Source organism: Schistocerca serialis, chromosome 7 (assembly GCF_023864345.2).
Source record: "Schistocerca serialis cubense isolate TAMUIC-IGC-003099 chromosome 7, iqSchSeri2.2, whole genome shotgun sequence".
NCBI classification, from domain to species: domain Eukaryota; kingdom Metazoa; phylum Arthropoda; class Insecta; order Orthoptera; family Acrididae; genus Schistocerca; species Schistocerca serialis.
This window is the reverse complement of record NC_064644.1, coordinates 520,078,575-520,096,114: the sequence shown is the minus strand read 5'-3', so window position 1 is coordinate 520,096,114 and position 17,540 is coordinate 520,078,575.

Here is a 17,540-nt window from a genome sequence, read left to right as displayed (position 1 = left end):
GCCGACACTTTCGAGAAGCAGTTCCAAGCGGCTGAACCCCAGGATGATGAGCATGAAAGAGTGGTCCGTCGTCAACTGGCTGTCTTCCTCAATGCTGAGGAGGACCCAGAAGACGAACCCACAGTTTTTGCCCCCGAAGACGTGGCAAAAGTAATTAGGTACCTCCCCTCCAAAAAGGCGCCAGGACATGACAATGTCACCAACCAGTTGGTCAAAAACCTCCCACCCACGGCGATCGAACACCTCGCGAACGTCTTCAACGAGATTACTCGTACCCGCGAGTTCCCAGCTTGCTGGAAACACGCGAAAGTGGTCGCAATACACAAACCAGGGAAAGACCCTCTGTTCCCGCAGCACTACAGGCCGATTAGCCTCTTGCCAACTCTCAGCAAGATCTACGAGCGCCTCCTGCTAAGACCCATACAAGAACACATCACCAGAGAGCAAATTCTGCCGGATTTCCAATTCGGATTCCGGCAGAACCACTCTGCCCCACAACAGATCATGAGAGTGGTTGAAGCAGCCACAGAGGGCTTCAACCACAGAGGCTACTGCAGGATAGTGCTACTTGACGTAGCCAAGGCCTTTGACTCAGTATGGCATAGAGGGCTACTCTACAAGTTGTACACACAAGGGTTCCCCGGGAGTATAGTTAAACAGATTAAAAGCTATCTCTCGAACAGAACTTTCTCTGTCAAAGTAGAAACGTCCACCTCCACCAGAAGGCGTATTCGTGCTGGGGTGCCACAGGGATCGGTCCTGGGGCCCGTTTTGTACAGTCTGTACACTGCGGACACACCAACAGTCCCCCTGGTGCACACTGCACAGTACGCTGACGATACAGCCTTCTACACAAGAAACGCAAACAAGGACCTGGTCATCCGTAGGCTACAAAGGGTTTTAGATGACACAGAAACTTGGGCCCGTCGCTGGCGAAACACCATCAATTCTGAAAAGACGCAGGCGATGCTGATCACCCGTAGGCTCGGAAGGCGCGAACCTCCTCAACGGCCCCCCCTCCACCTTCACCTAAACGGAACCCAACTCCCCTGGCGCAGAACCGCCAAGTACCTTGGCGTAACCTTGGACTCTCGTCTTACGTGGAAACCCCACATAGACGAGGTCCATAGGAAGGTCTGCGCCAGAATGTCCATCCTGTACCCAATCCTCAACACATCCAGCTCCCTTTCCTGCTCAGTAGGAGTGAACGTGTACCAGGCCCTGATCCGGCCAGTCATGGAATACGCGTGTCCTGTCTGGGGATACGCGGCGAAGCAGCACCTGGACAAACTCCAGAGGCTGCAGAACCGCGCCCTCAGGAGGGCACTGCGTTTACCCCTTGGATTCCCTATCGACGATTTGCATGCCGCTGCGGAAATCCCACTACTGAGAGAGCGTTTTCAAGACTTGGCAAGGGCCTTCTATGAAGGTACTTCCAGGTCGGGAAACGCTCTCATCCACTCCCTAGGTCGGTATGACATGTCCCGCGATAAACACAATCGCCCCATGACGATCTTCGACGACTAAGTCGAAGAGAAAAATCCCAATACCCATTCCCAAATCCTACTCCTACCCAAAATGCTACAACTATCTCGCCAAACCTCAGGCAAATACCAGACTCACACAGAACAAACATCACATCTCACAGACATCAAAAAAAGTACAGAAATAATCACACACACAAGTACACAGGGGAGTAAAAGCCGAAAGGCTACAAACTCCCCCTCACACTTCCCCAAAGAGGGGAAAGTATTAGATGTAAGCAGCACGATATCACGAGCAGACCATGAACCTCGTCATGGAAATGATGAAGGAATTCAGGGAAGCCCAGAAGCAGAACACACAGATCCTCGCTGCCCTTCAGGCAACAGTCCAGCAGTCGCACCCCTCTGCGACTTCCTCAGTAGTATCAAAACCCCATCATGAATAGACGACCAAACATCCAAGGCCTGACAATGTGCGTCTTTAACAAAGACGGCATTGTTAATCAAGAGGTCGAGTTCAGAGAACTCATGAAGGAGTTCTCCATTGACATATGCATGATGGGGGAAACCCACCCAAAACCGGGAATAAAAGCGACAGTCCCCAACTATGTTAGCTATCGCAAAGACAGGCCAACCCAAAGCGGAGGAGTGGCCATATACATAAAAAGAGGGATCCCCCACCACCAGGTATTCTTACCAGCTACCAATAAAATCGAAGCAGTGGCGGTGGAAGTAACCACTGCCACCGGACCCCCAACAATTGTTGCAGTCTACCGACCCCCACATGACCAGATAGATGAGGGAGACATAGCTGCTCTAGGGCAAATTGAAGGCAAACTCGTAATAGGGGGAGACTTTAATGCCAAACACCCTGACTGGAATTCTAGAGTAACCTCCAGAGCAGGCTCCAAACTGCAACAACTAGCGCGCACCCACCACTTCGAAACATGGGGTCCAGTTGAGCCCACACATTTTCCGAAAAACGGAAGCAGGCCCGATGTGTTAGACGTAGCTCTCACTAGGAGGATCGCAGGATTTGTGGCCGCAAGGACAATCAACAGAATGTCCTCCGACCACAACCCAGTTATTCTAGAAGTCGATGTGGGAAAATGGGTAGCACTCCCACGGTACCAGACGTCTTAAAAACGCACAGACTGGGAGCGATACCAAGAAACTGTCGCCTCTGATATCGCTCCCGCTCCGCCACCTACTGCCGAAACAGTAGAACAAGCGCTACTAGACTTGACAGGCACCATCTTGCAGGTAGCGGAAGAGGCCACCCCACCACAAAGGGATGGCCCTCCACCGCAACTACAGCTCCCGGAATACTTGCTAGCTCAAATCCGACACAAGAACAGAGTGGCAAAAGAGTGGAAGATCACCAGAAATCAGGCCACCAGGAGGCTGCTCAATCGTCTACAGAGAGAACTGAAGGTAGCGCTCAATGAGCACAGAAACCAGCAATGGCAAAACTGCCTCACAGCTCTCAAAGTAGACGATCATACACTATGGCAACAATTCACAAAAAGACGCGCTAGTATGCCGCCACTGCACGGCGAGCGGGGACTGGTCTACAGCCATGCTGGGAAGGCCAACGCCCTCGCCGACTCCTTCGAGAAGCAGTTTCAAACGGCAGAACCCCAGGATGAAGAGCATGAAGAGGTAGTCGTCAACTGGCCGTCTTCCTCAATGCTGAGGAGGACCCAGAGGACGAATCCATACTTTTGCCCCCGAGGACGTGGCAAGAGTAATCAGGTCCCTCCCTACAAAAAAGGCGGCAGGGCACGATAGTGTCACAAACCAGTTAGTCAAAAAACTCCCACCCGCAGCGATCACACACCTCGTGAACGTCCTCAACGAGATTACTCGTTCCCGCGAGTTCCCAGCTTGCTGGAAACATGCGGAAGTGGTTGCGATACACAAACCAGGGAAAGACCCTCTATTCATGCAGCACTACAGGCCGATTAGCCTCTTGCCAACTATCAGCAAGATCTATGAGCGCCTCCTGCTAAGACCCATACAAGAACATATTACCAGAGAGCAAATTCTGCCGGATTTCCAATTTGGATTCCGGCAGAACCACTCTGCCCCACAACAGGTCATGAGAATGGTTGAAGCAGCCACAGTGGGCTTCAACCACAGAGGCTACTGCGGGATAGTGCTACTAGACGTAGCCAAAGCCTTTGATTCAGTATGGCATAGAGGGCTACTCTACAAGTTGTACACACAAGGGTTTCCTGGGAGCATAGTTCAGCTGATCAAGAGCTACCTCACGAATAGGACTTTCTCCGTCAAATTAGAAACTGCCACCTCCACCAGAAGGCGTATTCGTGCCGGGGTGCCACAGGGATCGGTCCTGGGGCCCGTATTGTACAGTTTGTACACTGCAGACACTCCAACGGCCCCCCTGGTGCACACCGCGCAGTACGCGGACGACACAGCCTTCTACACGAGAAATGCGAACAAGGACCTGGTCATTCGTAGGCTACAAAGGGTTTTAGACGACACAGAAACCTGGGCCCGTCGCTGGCGCATCACCATCAACTCTGAGAAGACGCAGGCAATGCTGATTACCCGCAGGCTTGGAAGGCGCGAACCTCCTCAACGTCTCCCCCTCCACCTTCACATAACTGGAACCCAACGCCCCTGGTGCAGAACCGCCAAGTATCTTGGTGTAACCTTGGACTCTCGTCTTACGTGGAAACCCCACATAGACGAGGTCCACAGGAAGGTCTGCGCCAGAATCTCCATCCTATACCCTATCCTGAACACAACCAGCTCCCTTCCCTGCCCAGTAGCAGTAAATGTATACCAGGCCCTGATCCAGCCGGTAATGGAGTATGCGTGCCCTGTGTGGGGATACGCGGCAGAGCAGCACCTGGACAAACAAGAGGCTGCAGAACCGCGCCCTCAGAAGGGCACTGCATCTACCTCTTGGATTCCCCACAGACGACCTGCACGCCGCAGCCGAAATCCCACTCCTGAGAGAGCGTTTCCAGGATCTGGCAAGGGCCTTCTATGAAGGTTCTTCCAGATCCGGAAATGCACTCATCCACTCCCTAGGTCGGTATGACATGTCCCGCGATAAGCACAAGCGCCCTATGACGATCTTCGACGATTAAATCAAAGAGAAAATCCCAATACCCAATCCCTAATCCAGTTCCTTCCCATATAACACCAATCATTTCGCCTACCTCAGGCAAGTACCAGACACATTCACAACAATCATCACATATCACAGACACCAAAAAACTATAGAAAAATCGCACACACATGTACACAGGGGAGTAAAAGCCGAAAGGCTACAAACTCCCCCTCACACTTCCCCAAAGAGGGGAAAGTAACAGATGAAAGCAGCAGATATTACGACACTCGCTGAGTAGCAGTCAAGCATGGAGTATCTGTTCCGCTAACTACCTCACGTCACCCATAGGCCCCCGCTCGCACGGGTGTACAACCAGAAGTGTTTTCTGGCTTTGTTTTTATCAAAACATTGACGGGCGCTTGCACTGAGGACTCGCAGCTTAGCAAAACGGCACGTGGGAAGGTTTTCATGGCGTCGCCCGACAGCAGAATTGTCGTGTATTCCCATCGAGGTGGTATGTTGAGCTTGGGTGGTGCCTTGGGGTCGCGGATTCCGACAGAAGCACTCCGCCCCACAACAGGTCATTAGACTAGTGGAAGCAGCCACAGAAGGCTTCAACCACAGAGGCTGCTGCTACTTGATGTAGCCAAAGCCTTCGACTCAGCATGGCATAATGGGCTACTATACAAGTTATACACACAAGGGTTCCCCGGGAGCATAGTCAGGTTAATCCAAAGCTATATGAATAGAACCTTCTCTGTCAAGGTAGAAACAGCCACCTCCACGAAAACGCGTATTCATGCTGGGGTGCCACAGGGATCGGTCCTGGGGCCCGTTTTGTAAAGTCTGTGCACTCCAATAGCCCCTTTGGTGCACACCGCACAGTAAGCTGACGACACCGCCTTTTACACGTGTAATGCGAATAAGGACCTGGTCATTCTTAGGCTACAAAGGGTTTTAGATAACACAGAAACCTGGGCCCGTTGCTGGAGCATCACCATCAATCCTGAAAAGACACAGGCTGTGGTGAACACCCGGAGACTCGGGAGACGCGGACCCCCTCAACGCCCCCCCCCCCTTTCACCTGCACCTTCATGGATGCCGACTCCCCTGGCGCAGATCCGCCAAGTATCTCGGCGTAACCTTGGACTCGAGACTAACGTGGAAAGCTGGAAACCACATACAGACGAGATCCACAGGAAGGTCTGCGACAGAATGTCCATCCTATACCCAGTCCTCAATACAAGCTGCTCCCTTCCCTGCTCTGTAGGACTAAACATCTATCAGGCCCTCATACGGCCAGTAATGGAGTATGCGTGCCCTGTCTGGGGATACGCGGCAAAACAGCACCTGGAAAAACTCCAGAGGCTGCAGAACCGCGCCCTCAGGGGAGCATTGCACCTACCTATGAGATTCCCCACCGACGATCTGCATGCCGCTGCCGAAATCCCACTCCTCAAAGAAAGATTGCAGGATCTGGCAAGGGCTTTCTATGAGAGCTCTTCCAGATCTGGAAATAACCTCATCCACTCCCTAGGTGGTATAACATGTCCCGCAACAGGCACAAACGCCCCGTGACGATCTTCAACGACTAAGTCGAAGAGAAAAATCCCAAAAATCTCCAAATCCTAACACCAGTTCCTAATCCTTAAAATACCCAACATCTCTCCAACCTCAGGCAAGTACTAGATACCACCAGAACACCAACACAACATACAGACAGCCAAGACAGTCAAAGACAATCACACACGCACAACACACATTGTGGAGTAAAAGCCAACAGGCTACAAACTCTATACACTTCCCCAAGGAGAGGAAAGTTAAAAGGTGAGAAAGAGAGAGACAGAGAGAGAATATCCCGACACTTCGCCTGAAGATGATGGAGACGTATTCCATCGAAACGTTGCTACGAGACGACGACGCTACTCGGCTGACAACCCGTGAGGACTTAATATATGTTTCAGTCGCTGTTTACTGCTTTCGTGCACACGAATACCACTGGAGTAGTCACACACACACACACACACACACACACACACACACACACAGAACAGCAAGCGCGCATGCGCGCGTAGAAGAGGTACAAATAAAAGCATAATAATATTTATGAACTATTTAAATCACAAATTACTCCTCAGTTTGAACTGAACGGTTGTGCATCGATGTAACTAGAGTGGATTTTCTTGTATAAATTACAAATGTATAAACTGATATGAATCTGTGGAGCCACTTGTATGTAATGGTGATTATCAGACGGAAACGGTAGCATGAAGCATTTGGCGTTTGTCGTACCGTTATTACTGTAGTGCAAGGAGTTATTCCTGTCAAGCTCAGTTCTATTAATAATTGAAAAAAGTAACTGCAGTTGATGTAGATCATATAATTTTATTTTACTCTTTGATATCGAGTAATTGTGATTTCTCTGCCAACATTAAATAGTGAGACAATACATATGATTATCAGAGAACTCTGTGTCTGAATGTGAAGAGTCGTATATTCGGATTTATTGTTAGTATTCTGATCAACTGCCTCCACCCTTCTTATCTTTTACTGTTGTCTATCTCCAGTTACTGGTCATATTATATTTTAGTTTCAAGGTAAATAGTTACCTATACGGCGAAGCTAACAGCTGCCATCAGAGAAAAGCACATGCTTGCTCACCTGAAATGTACTTTCTGCACAAGCTGATTGTCGCAGGAGCTGTAGAGTGTAGAGTGTCAGATATTCATTGGTCACAGGCAGGTGCGTCCTGCTGTGCAACCTTGCAAATAAACCTTTTACAACGTTTTGGAAAGGGAATTGTAATGGTATGCACTGGGTTGATACATGGACACACTTTTCAGAACAATGTACATCCTGTAATGACAATTTGATTAGTGTGCCATCACTTAATTGATTTTCGGTGTCAAGCTGAGAGAGTGCATTGGTTCTCACATTAACTGCCTTTTTTTAAGCACTGATACATCAGTTCCTCCACAGCTCCCTACCTTAAGACAGAAGCTGTCGATAACAGTCACTTTTATAGCAGAGTCCATGGTAGTTCACAATTTCATCCTTCTCCTTCGATGAAATAAAGCCTTTAACTGTCTACAGTAAAACTTGCTCGAATCGACAAGTGTATAGTTAAGAAATCTACCCAAACCTTACAAGTATTTCAGTCCCGACGCATTCAGTGCACTTCTATAAGCTAATATTTTGTATAAAGCGTAACGTGCCCAACGCGGAAACGGAAAGCAAATCTTAGAACATACTTAATAATTCATTGCAGGGCTTAATTTGGGCCGGAAAGCACCGGAACGCGTTCCGGCACCTCTCAGAGACCTCTTTTTCTTTCTTTAACAGTTCAGCACCGGAGATTTGAAATGGTACACGTATATTAAATCACAACGTAACTATAATTTGCCGCTGCACCAGCACAAGTGAACGTGACAATGGGTCGCCAACGTGATGTGACGGGCAGGAGGTACGGTGTGTGTGTGTGTGTTTTTGTGTGTCTGTGTAGGCACGTACAGTATACCCAAAAGATGAGTTGAGTATCATTCCAAAGTTGTGATTGGTACATATCGCCTTTTGTTTACGACTGCCAACAACCTCAGAGATGTAGTAGCAAGGCGACGTCTCATGTAATGTGTGTCAATGAAAAATAAATAACGTAAGCCGTGTTTGAATATGAACGTCTGTATAATGTGCTTTCACGAAATCATTTTATTCTGTGTCGTAATTTATGTCATAGCTAGTAATCAAATGTGCGTATGGAGCACGCATGACTAAAAGTTGGCAGCCTTGTGGTGTTATCTTTTTGATTATAAGATATTATGATTTAAAAACCTGAATTTCAGAACAGTATTTCTTTAAAAATGATTTCTCATTGTAAGTCTTATCACAATGTCACAATGACCGGCACGGCGGGGGGGGAGGGGGGGGGGAGTGGTAGAAGGGGGTGCGTTCCGGCACCTAAAAGTTTAGAAATTAAGCACTGATTCATTGTATAATGTGGAAAGCACCTATACAGTACTACTGTATTACAGTTCATTAGTTAACCACGACTCTACAAGAACGTTGTTTTTAACACCTCTGTTACGCGGCGCAAAACCAAGAAAAGAGGTCCAGCGCAGCGCGGCGCTGCTGGTGTGGACCTAAAACCGCGCCGCTCTGTGCAACAATGAAAAAGTAACGCTCAGTGTCGGTACAGTATATCAAAGGAAACCGTTCAGTAGTCAGCGCTATGTTCGTCGACTTTCTCGTCTTCCTCATTGTTGACGCACGCCGGCGCATACAGGAATATTGTTGCGCATCTACCAACACTCTGCTGTAATGGGCGCAGTGAAAGAGGTCGGTAACAATGGTTTTACCCGGCAAGGTTATTATTTTCTGCCAGTTTCAGTTGACTGGTAGCACTTTAATAGATACAGCAACATGATGTCGAACAGATGGTATATATCGTTAACACTTAACGAAAACGTTAATGTAATCTAGGCGAGTGAGGAAGACAGACTCTCTGTGTGCGGAATTATGTTGCACTTCAAATGCGGTAAACCACAAATTTATGAGACTTTAAGAAACAAGGATAAGATTTGGGACGAATGGATGAAAGGGAACAGGCAGATGACAAGAAAGGCGAAGAAGACCGGAAATGAAGAAATTAACGAAATAGTGTGGGAATGATTCGTAAGTGCGTGGGAAAAAAACTTACATTTATCTGGACCCATGCTGCAGAATGAGGCTCTGAAAATCGCTAAAGAGCTTGGAATTACGCAGTTTAAGGCATCCACAAGATGGCTGTAGAATTTCAAAGCTGGGTACAACGTCATGTAGAATGAAGTGTGTGGAGAAGCTAAGGATGTGCAGGAAAGTGCAGCAACAGAATGGAAGGCAATACTGACCAACGTAATTGTGAATTATGTCCCGAAAGACTTGTTAGTGCCAATGAAACGGGACTGTTTTATCACGCGCTGCTGTCAAAATAGCTAGCAATTCGAGGTGAAAAGTGCATCGGCGGAAAAATGTCCCAGGAAAGACTCACGGTACAGCTGTGTGAAAACATGTTAGGTGAAATGGAGAAGCCACTGGTGATTGGAAAGGCGGCAAACCGCTTTGTTTCAAAAACGTAGACGGCAGTGAGCTTCCAGTGATATGGCGGAGCAATAAAAAGGCGTGGATGGTGAGTGGTCTTATGGAAGAATGACTGGGCTCTTTCAATGCCAAAATGAAAAACGGAAATCGCCAAGTTCTCCTTTTCCTAGACAATGCAACCTGCCACTCAAAAGTAACGTTATCAAAAGTGAAATTGGTTTTGTTCCCTCTAGGTTCAACCAGACTCACACAACCCATGGACCAGGGGGTTATTTACACATTCAAGTGTATTAGAGGCGATTAATGATGCAATCTCTTATTCTCCGTGTTGAAGAAGCCGAAAGTGCGTTTTCCCTTGCACGGTCAGTTTCTGTCCTGGATACAGTAAATTGGACTGGCTTGGCAGTAAAGGAAATAAAACCCGAAACTGTCACCAAGCGCTTCAACAAAGCAGGGTTTGGGGATCAATAATAAGACGCTTCTGTGGCCATCGAAGTTCAAGAAAGTGCAGTAGCAATTGCTGAACTAATGAAAATGCGAAACATTTCATGTAGTGCAGATGAATACATTCGAAATGATGACTTTCTGTCAACTCACTTCACTTTCAGTTCAGCAACAGATTTAACAGAAATCCGCAACACAGAGGACAATGAAGACGAAACAAAGGAAGAAGAAGAGGAGAAAAATGATGCCCCTAGAAAAATTAATACGCCTGAAGAAGCCACTGCATGCATAAACGATGTTATGCAATTTGCAGCACACACAAATTCTCCCAACTTGTTGGAACTATTGTATGGTGCAAAAACTTGCCTAGAAAAAACAGTTTTGAACAGAAAATTAAAACAAATTTCCCTCCTTGATATGTGGCGAAAAAAGTGAAACGTAAAGCAAATAAACATGGATATAATACGTATGTACATACAACAATAAACGAATTTAAAGTTCGAGTAGAAATATAGAAATGCCATGTTATTTATCAATTAGTGTAATAGTCCAGTGTTCTGTTGTCCAATATACAGTAAATGGTTCAAATGGCTCTGAGCACTATGGGACTTAACTTATGAGGTCATCAGTCCTCTAGAACTGAGAACTACTTAAACCTAACGAACCTAAGGACATCACACATCCATGTCCGATGCAGGATTCGAACCCGCGTCCGTAGCGGTCGCGCGGTTCCAGACTGAAGTGCCTAGAACCGCTCGGCCACCACGGCCGGCTACAGTAAATGAACATCTACTGTGCTGGAGTGAAGATACGTAAATACAGTAGATGCATCATTAAAAAATTTTACTGTACTTTTGTGCATGATACCTGATAAATTTTACACAGCGCAGTGACTTCGTGTAATCCGGAAACTTATCTAATTTGAAAAATTATTTTAGTCGCAGGCGATTCCGTTTTGAGTCAGTTTTATTGTACTCAGTTTTGTGATGATGAATGGTCTCTTTTCGCACTTTCGAAGTCTTGAGTCTTCAACTTGATAAACTTTAGAGCTTCTGCGTCGATCTTCTCTGAATTTTATGTTCTTGAAATATTGTCTCTAGAGTCTTCTTTTTCTTCTGTCATCTCTGCTCCATTGTTGATTCCTTAAATATTGGTATTTTACTGTAGTAATGCTGCTCTGGTGAATGGTTGGGTACTTCTACATTTCTCCGATGTCTGCACTCTAAAACTGCTATTACTGTCTCGGTACTGCCAGTTTCTTCTCCACATTACACCTTTCGACATTTATGTTAGACGAAACACGACTACATACCAGTATTTACAGAATACGTCGAAATTTTTTACAAAGAAATAAAATATTAATGGTCAAATTACATGAAACTGACATTGTATGCACTGTTTATCACTGAAACTAATATGCTGTGTTAGTTTGTGGCGGAGAAATTCTCTGTCACAAAGCGACAGCTATCAAGTAGTTTATGAGACCGTTACAGGGTTTTCTGTCTACTCTCAGTACAACAGCATAAACCATAAACAGAGCAGCAATCGTTAATAGCTGAATAATATGCCAGTATTAAAAACCAAACAGCTGAAAAACAAAACAGGGCTATTCTAATCATAGTAATACGACGATAGAGATAACACTTCATATAACACAGTGCTGGGAGAGTTGTGTGCTGACCACATGCCCCTCCATATCCGCACAGTTACGCCTATCGGCTGAGGAAGACACGGAGATCGGTCGGTACCGTTGGACCTTCCGAGGTCAGTTCGGATAGAGTTTCAGACTACAGCAGATAAACGGGTCTGGCTGATGGCTGGACAGCAGCATGAACCAGCCTCTTTGCACCTATTAAGACCTGCCTAAGAACTTAGCGTTGAGTGTGTAGATTACACGATATTTTAATCGTTTAGTAAAAATCATCTGGTCATCAATTAAAATAGACGGCATATCTCCATTTAAATTTGCTTCTGTTCTCTCGTCAGAGTATGGAATTCAGTCAGTTGAAATATGGAATAACCATCAAACAATGGGAGTCTTCCCGCCACAGTATGAAGCCATGCGCTAATGGGAAATGTCCTGTTTGGAGGTGGGTCAGTGTGACACCGACCTGCGTCGAGCTGAAAACCGTCAGGGGGAACGGCGAAAGATCTGGCAGAAAACCCGAGAAAATTTTGTTCGTATGTGAAATCGCTAAGCGGGTCTAAGATTTCCATTCAGTTCCTTTTTGACTAGTCTGGTGTGGCAGTTGAAGACAGCAAAACGAAAGGCGAAGTTTTAAATTTCACGTTCAAGAAACCTTGCAAACAAACAGGGGATAGGCTATAATGTGAACACATGTACTTACAATGGTTTATTAACTAGGGGTTGGTCCCTCATTTTCCCCGTAACACATCTGCGATTCTTCTTGGAATACTGGCATATAATGATTGTATGGCCTCCATTGGAATTTTATGCCACTCTTCGATCAGAACTTCTTCTAACTCCTGTAGTGACGGGGAAGCAGAAATCTGCTCTAGAGTCTGCGCTCCAATACCGCCCACAAGGGTTCGGTAATGTTCAAGTCCGCCGACTGTGCTGGTCATGGAAGACGCTGCAGGTCAGTTGCGTGCTCCTCACATCACTATTTTGCCTAGCCTTTTCCTAATACATTAGGGCGAACATAAATAAAACCGACGAACTGCAGGCACGAATTGCTGACTGGGAATGGAGGAAAAAAGTCGTGGGAGCATGTGTCCAGAAATGCACTGATACCACGGTCGGTGGCGCTGACGACTGGAAGTGCCTCTGATCATGCACCGTGTGTTCCTTGTGTGTTGCAGGCCGTGTGATTGACGCAGAGTACTGTAAGCAGCAGAATGATCCGGCATTCATGTTGGGAACAAACTGGGATGATGTTTGTTCACGGTAAAGCGGGTGGGAAAAGTCGAGAGGCAGCACGGATACACCAAAACAAGTACCTAAATGGTTCAAATGGCTCTGAGCACTATGGGACTTAACTTCTGAGGTCATCAGTCCCCTAGAACTCAGAACTACTTAAACCTAACTAACCTAAGGACATCACACACACCCATGCCCGAGGCAGGATTCGAACCTGCGACCGTAGCGGTCGCGCGGTTCCAGACTGTAGCGCCTAGAACCACTCGGCCACTCCGGCCGGCCAAACAAGTACCCTCACAGACACTAACAACATAGCACAACATTTCCTTTTTTGGCGTTTGTGTGATCATCGGTCTTTTCAGACAGACAAACGTGCAGGGAGTCGGCGTACAGTGCTTACACCAGATTTGGTGGACCGGGTTCTACAGGATATCGAGACGAATTCTCGGACAAACTCCACTCAAGTGGTCCGCCAACATGGAGTAAGCCAAAGTATGATTATGTGTATCCTGCATGACAACCACTACTAACCGCGTTACCTGCAATGACTGCAAGAATTATCAGCAGTCGATTTTCCTCACCGGGAAGGATACTGTCGCTGTTTATTGCACCAGACAATCACCGTTATTGGTTTCCAGTCAGCAGTCCTCCTTACCGACGAAGAAACGTTTACCAGTACAGTACTGCCATTGTCAATCAGCATAATTGTCATGTGCGGGCTGCAGACAATCCTCAGCGAGTGGTTGACGCGACTCATCATCATCGGTTCAGTATCAATGTGTGGGCAGGTATTTTTGGCGATTGCATATGTGGATTGATTATTTCACAATAGCTCGACGGAGGAATATACCTGGACTTCCTGCGGAATACGCTACCTGGGCTACTTCAGAAAGTGCCTTTGGCAATACGACAGGTTATGTGGTTTCTGCATGATGGAGCACCATCCCACTTTCGCATTAGAGTTCGCCGACATCTCAAGAACATCTTCCACGGGCGTTTGATAGGACGAGGAGGCCCTGTAGCATGGCCTGCTAATTCACCGAACATAAACCCCCTGGATTTTTACCTCTGGGGGCATCTGAAAAGCTTTGTGCAAGCTCAACCGGTTCCTGATGTGCAGACCCTTCAACAGCGTGTTCACGACGGCTGTGACGCTATTCGAAGAGAAGCTGGGCGTGCGAAAGGGTGTGGCAATCCATGATACCAAGTGTGAACGTGTACACTGCATCACACGCAGGTCACTTTGAACATTTGTTGTGACGAGGATGTGATGAAGCTCTGTGCTGTGTTCCGGGACGATCTGTTGTCGTTGCACACACACTGTCCGTTCCTGGATACATGTTCATAGGACCTTTTTCTCCAACATTTCCAGTAAGAAATCCGTCCCTGCAGTTCGTCGGTTTTGTTGATGTTCACTCTGTGTATCCCTTTCTTCATTACGAATGAGTCGATTCCTAAGCAGAGATACATGCTCATGTAAATCTACCGTAATCGTCCTTTATCTCTTATTGATCTCGTACTGCCCCTGTTGAAATCTCAACGAGGACCACACTTCCTCTGTCTCAGTTGTTGCTATAGGCGTGGTTCGTTCACTACTCGTAGTTGCACTAAAGTTTTTCAAGCTCTCTGTAGGCTTCACTTCATCAATCTGTACTCTCCAATTGTCCTCCTCACAATCTAGTTTAACTGTTCAAAACGCTGTTGGAGCGAGGAAATGGCCGCACATCTCCTTGTGCTCGCGGTTGCACTTTTTTCTAAGCTCGTGAAAATCCCGTTCAAGTCAGTCCCTGCACTCCTTGCCCGCCTTGTTCATGCGTACCTGAGTCGCTTGTATCGTGTTAAGTAGCAGTTCTATACACTGAAACCTTGCCCCAAGTTCAGAGACGATGTTGCAGTCCAGTGTCCAACACGGTGAATACGGTTTCCGGTTGGTGGCTATGTTGCTATCGGTTTCAGCCTCCACAGTGAGAAGTCTGTGTCTCACATCGTTCCTCAGAGCCTAGTGGCGTGCTGCTTCCAAACACAGAATATCGGCAGCACTACTAAAATCCGGTTTCTTCATCTACATACTCCACAGGCCACCATAAGGTGCGTGGCGGAGAGTACCCTGTACCACTACTTGTCATTTCCCCTCCTTTTCCACGCGCAAATGGAGCGAGGGTAAAACGACTGTCTGTACGCCTTCGTATGAGCCATAACTTCTCGTATCTTATCTTCGTGGTCCTTATTCGCGATGTATATTGGCGGCAGCAGAATCGTTCGGCAGTCAACTTCAAATGCTGGTTCTGTAAATTTTCTGAATAGTGGTTCCCGAAAAGAACGCCGCCTTCCCTCCAGGGATTCCCATTTGAGTTCCCGATGCATCTCCATAAGACTTGTACAAACCTACCGGTAACAAGAATGAGATTTTCACTCTGCAGCGGAGTGTGCGCTGATATGAAACTTCCTGGCATATTAAAACTGTGTGCCCGACCGAGACTCGAACTCGGGACCTTTGCCTTTCCCGGGCAAGTGCTCTACCAACTGAGCTTCTGTAAAGTTTGGAAGGTAGGAGACGAGGTACTGGCAGAAATAAAGCTGTGAGTACCGGGCGTGAGTCGTGCTTCGGTAGCTCAGTTGGTAGAGCACTTGCCCGCGAAAGGCAAAGGTCCCGAGTTCGAGTCTCGGTCGGGCACACAGTTTTAATCTGCCAGGAAGTACCGGTAACAAATCTAGCAGCCCTCTTCTGAACTGCTTCGATATCTTCCTACAGCCTGACCTGTTACGGGTCCAAGACACTCGATCAGTACTCAAGAACAGGTCGCACCAGCGTCCTATATGCGGTCTCTCCCAATAAACCGAAGTCGACCCTATCACAGTTCTCACATGCTAGTTCCACCTCATACCGCTTTGTAAAGTTACGCCCAGTTATTTAAACGACTTGACTGTGTCAAGCTGGACACTAGTAATACTGTATCCGAACATTACAGGTTTGGTCTTCCTACTGATCCGCATTTACATTTTTCCACATTTGGGGCTATCTGACATTCATCATACCAACTCGAAATTTTGTCTAAGTCGTCATGTATCTTCCTACAGCCACTCAACTTCGACACCTTATCGTACACCACATCATCGTCAGCAAGTAACCTCAGACTATTGCCCCCCTTCCCCCCTGTCCGCCAAATCTGCTATGTATACAAGGAACAACAGCGGTCTTATCGCACTTCCCTGGGACACTCTTGACGATACCCTTGTCTCTGATGAACACTCCCCGTCGAGGACAACGTACAGGGTTCTATTATTTAAGAAGTCTTCGAGCCACTCACGTATCTGTGAACTTATTCCGTAACAGCTTGTAATGGGGCACGGTGTCAAATGCTTTCCGGAAATCTAGAAATATGGAATCTGCCTGTTGCCTTTCATCCGTAGTTCTCAGTATATCATGTGAGGAAAAGGCAATCTGAGTTTCGCACTAGCGATGCTTTCTAAAACCGTGCTGATTCGTGGACGTAAACTGCTTAGCCTCAAGAAAGTTTATTATATTCGAACTGAGAATGTGTTCAAGAACTCTGTAGCAAACAGAAGTTAGGGATATTGGTCTGTAATTTTGCGGGTCCGCTCTCTTAACTTTCTCATATACTGGAGTCATGTGCGCTTTTTTCCAGTCGCTTAGGACTTTGCGCTACGTAAGGGGCCACCGCCATAGAGTACTCTTTGTAAAATCGAACCGGGGTTCCATCCGGACCTGGCGGTTTATTTGTTTTCAAATCTTTAAGTCGCTTCTGTATGCCAGCTATGCTTATTTCCATGTCGTCCATACGGGAGTCTGCCAGCTGGTCAAATAACGATACAGGGGACAGGCAAAATAATGTGAAAAGTGTTAGTAATGGGATGGTTGTGTTTGACGGTTAACAACGCAGGTAAGGCACGTGTTGCGCTGGACTGTGCGTATTCAGTACGGACTAGACATCAGTGCATGTTGTTTACAAATAGTGTACACTTCGTATTTGCGTTCAGAGGCCGTGGTCGACTATGCAATGAAAAACCTAACAGAGTTCCAAAGAGGGCAGATTGTAGACGCCCGATTAGCTGGAGCATCGGCAACCAAGACAGCCAGCTTATTGAATGTTTCAAGAGCAACTGTTTCAAGAGTCATGACAGCCTGCACAAAACATGGAAAGACACCATCGTGTAAACGTAATAGTGGTCGCAAATCAAAACTAAATTGTAGAGATCGTCGTACTCTAACACGAATTGTGTCAAAAAAACACAAAACTACGGCTGCTAAAATGACTGCAGTGCTCGATAGCCATCTTGGAGACTCCGTATCTATCGCCACTGTCCTCCGAAAACACCATAAAGCGAATATTTGTGGACGAGCTGCTATACCGAAACCATTAGCGATGACAACCAACGCAAAGAAGCGTAAAACGTGGTGTCAGGATTATAAATCCCGGACGGATAATCAGTGGTAACACGTCATATGGTCCGACGAGTCAACGATTTCGTTATTTCGAACATCAGGCCGGGTGTACGTCTGGAGAACGCCTAAAGAAGCCTACAATCCTGATTGCTTGATTCCAACGGTTAA